This window comes from Symphalangus syndactylus, chromosome 22 (genome assembly GCF_028878055.3).
Source record: "Symphalangus syndactylus isolate Jambi chromosome 22, NHGRI_mSymSyn1-v2.1_pri, whole genome shotgun sequence".
Taxonomy (NCBI): domain Eukaryota; kingdom Metazoa; phylum Chordata; class Mammalia; order Primates; family Hylobatidae; genus Symphalangus; species Symphalangus syndactylus.
Window position 1 is genome coordinate 76,789,310 of NC_072444.2, and position 3,645 is coordinate 76,792,954.

The following is a 3,645-nucleotide window of genomic DNA, read 5'->3' on the forward strand; positions in this document are numbered from 1 at the left end:
GTTTTCATACAGAATCTCAGATTTGACTTTTAAAGGTCTAATTCAGGCTAAAAGCCAAGCTAAGAACATACTATCAGATTTCAGCTGCAGTCCTTATAGCTTTGTGTGAATTCCGCTCCTCTTGAAGCCCCCAAAATATCCTTAAATTCCTGGGCCTACCAGGAAATGACCTTCTTTACTAACCTGTAAGGCTGCGAACCATGTAATCTAAGTATCAGGCTGGCTTTTCTCAGAGTGCTGTTGGGAATGAAGTTTTTGGTGTTCCAAAAAAAAAAAAAAAAAAAGAATTAACGTGGAAACAAATGATCTCTTAGTGAGGCAAGCTTTACTTTCTGCATAAATGGTGCTACTCAATAGCTGTCCAGCCACAAGAGCACACCAAACAAAGGAGACAGAGTTACTTATAACCTGATATGTCTACCCTAGTGCTGTGTCCAGTTTCCATTGGCTGAAATAGGACCTCACATTTTACACTTTACCTGATTGGCCGTTAGTTTAAAACTTTCTTAATTAGGTAAGGGGAATAGAACAAAGAAAGAAAAGGAAGTTGCCCAGGGATAGTTAAGGAATCATCTCCAAATAAGGAATGGCATGCACTATGGGCTGGGGCTTGTCTAGTTCTGTCCAGGCCTGCTGGAGCAAGCTAGGACAAGTGATTTGGAACACACACACACACACACACATAAAAATAGTGGATAGCTGTGACTTTATAATCTTTGAGGAAGAACTTTCCCATTTCTCACAGTGCTTTGTAAGCATTGTCTCCATAAAAGTCAACCTTACTTCCTTAAAATTGCTGGTCATAACTGATCTTAGGTACACTTCCTAAATATGATATTCCAGTAAAATAACCAAAATTTCCAATTATTTCCTGTTATAAGGTGAATAGATTCTTACTGGACTTTTGCTAACAACTATGTCATCGTGAAAATAAGAGTATTCAGTAAGGATTTCAAAATTCTGGAAAAATCAGGCAGGGAAAAAAGATAAATGCTTCATTTCTGTTTACAAAAGTATAATCTACTAAATTGTTGTAAGTTACAGTTAGATTAAGAGAAAGAGATTTCTTAAATCCAGAAACTAGAACATTAAAGAACCAGCAGTGCTCCAAAAAGCTATAAAATTATAATCAATTTTCATCACTTCATTCAGTGCCATGTAATCAATTCCAGTCTTGCTGGATCTTGGGTTAGCAGTGTCATGAACCCATCAATTTCTCAACCAGACTTCTGGAGATCTTCGCTGAGTCAAGTGCATGGTCTTAAAGTTATTTAAGCAATATCATCAGAAGCCTATAACCAGAGTACCTGTCATGGGCTTTTCCGTGAGTCTCAGAGGGAGTCCTGTGTTGGAGATGAACATTCTGACCTGTAGCTGATTGCAGGAGCTTTCAGGAAAGCATCAGGGGGAAGTAATATCTAAATAACATAGAGAATGAAATGGCTGTGATGAAAGATCTGATGAGAGTTCATTATACCACAACTGACAAGGATATTCGATTTTTTCTGTGGCATACAACATTCATTTATTTATTTAGAGACAGAGTCTTTCTCTGTCACCCAGGCTGGAGTGCAGTGGCGCGATCTTGGCTCACTGCAAGCTCTGTCTCCCGGGTTCACGCCATTCTCCTGCCTCAGCCTCCCGAGTGGGACTACAGGCGCCCGCCACCACACCTGGCTAGTTTTTGTATTTTTAATAGAGATGGGGATTCACCGGGTTAGCCAGGATGGTCTGGATCTCCTGACCTTGTGATCCACCCGCCTCAGCCTCCCAAAGTGCTAGGATTACAGGCATGAGCCAGTGCACCTGGCACAAAATTTAAAATAATAATTGGAATTATGACTCATTACTCTATACTGGCACATAGCACGGATAAGGAGGACATTGACACATTTCTGGGAATTTTATATAATTTCTGAAAACATAACATTTTACCCATACAAATATAACACAGGGAAGGTTAGGTATCTCTTTTTTTTTGTATCTTATGTATCATTTTCCTTATAAAAAATACATCCTACTTTACTTGTGAAACATGCCCTACTTTTCTTGCATGTTTTGCATAGAGTTGTTTCTAGTTATTCTACTATTTCTAGTAGTTTTATTTACATATATTGATTATAATTTTAATACTTACTAATCTCTTATTTTCCAGAGAAAACTAGGAAGTAGACAGTTATAAACTGTCGTATATTAGCATTCTATAGTAGGTTAGAAAATGTAGGAATATACCATCTCCCAACATCTAGAGGGATGTGTTTCCTCATAATACAATTTCTCACTGTGGCAGAAAAAAAGATGTTTATTAATGGGCCAAAATATCTTTAGTCTCTCTGTAAAAATAGGAAGCCAAAAGTATATAAACGTGAATTATTTATGTTCAGTAATTAACGTTTTAGTATTGTATCTTATTTATAAATGGTCTAGATATTTAAGGCAAATCTTTTACTTAGCTTAACTGTAAGGTTAAAAATTACCACAAGTACTTTGGAAACTACTGTTAGGCAGATTTACTGTAAACAGATTATTTTTGAAATAATGGTTTTCGCTTTTCACAAGATGGCACCAAAAGCGAAGAAGGAAGCTCCTGCCCCTCCTAAAGCTGAAGCCAAAGCGAAGGCTTTAAAGGCCACGAAGGCAGTGTTAAGGTGTCCACAGCCACACGCAAAAAAGAAGATCCGCATGTCACTCACCTTCAGGCAGCCCAAGACACTGCGACTCCAGAGGCAGCCCAAATATCCTCGGAAGAGCACCCCCAGGAGAAACAAGCTTGACCACTGTGCTGTCATCAAGTTTCCACTGACCGCTGAGTCAGCCAGAAGAAGATAGAAGAAAACAACACGCTTGTGTTCATTGTGGATGTTAAAGCCAGAAGCGCCAGATCAAACAGGCTGTGAAGAAGAAGCGCTATGACAGTGATGTGGCCAAGGTCACCACCCTCATTTGTCCTGATAAAGAGAAGAAGGCATATGTTCGACTGGCTCCTGATTGTGATGCTTTGGATGTTGCAACAAAATTGGGATCATCTAAACTGAGTCCAGCTGGCTAACTCTAAATATATGTGTATCTTTTCACCATAAGAAAATAACGTTTTTCATAAGAATGACAAATTAATTAGAATCAAATCTATAAGCTTTAAGATTTTACGTTTCTAGTGAGTATAATATTAGCTTATTGGACTGGAACTCAAGCAGAATAGGAATTTATGTTTGTTTTATATTCAATAGTGATAACTTTGAAGATGTAGTTGTTTTATTACACCAAAAATATTATATTAATCTTATTTAACTAAGTTTTATCCAAATCGTGTTAACTTAAAAAACATTTGATCATTTCCTATATTTCTAGGGTTTGGTGAATATTTCTTTATAAATGCTTATTTTTTTCCAAGCCAAGTTAGAATAGAGCACTTTTAGAGGATTTTATAAATGAATTTTGCAATGCTATCTGGAGTTAAGAAAATGTCACATATATATAAGATACATTAATAGATATACAAACACAAATAGAGATTTCATAGCTTTCATCCTGAAATTTCAGCCATGAATCGGGCATAAATATTCTGATGGTTAATTTTAGATATCTACTTAATTGGATTAAGAGACACACATAGCTAGTAAAACACAATTTCTGGGCATATCTGTG

General features: G+C 37.0%; 1 pseudogene; it reads left to right on the plus strand.

Moving 5' to 3' along the window:
• The first annotated feature begins 2,559 nt into the window (after positions 1–2,559).
• On the plus strand, positions 2,560–3,141 carry LOC129472291 (large ribosomal subunit protein uL23-like; annotated as a pseudogene).
• The last annotated feature ends 504 nt before the right edge of the window (positions 3,142–3,645 follow it).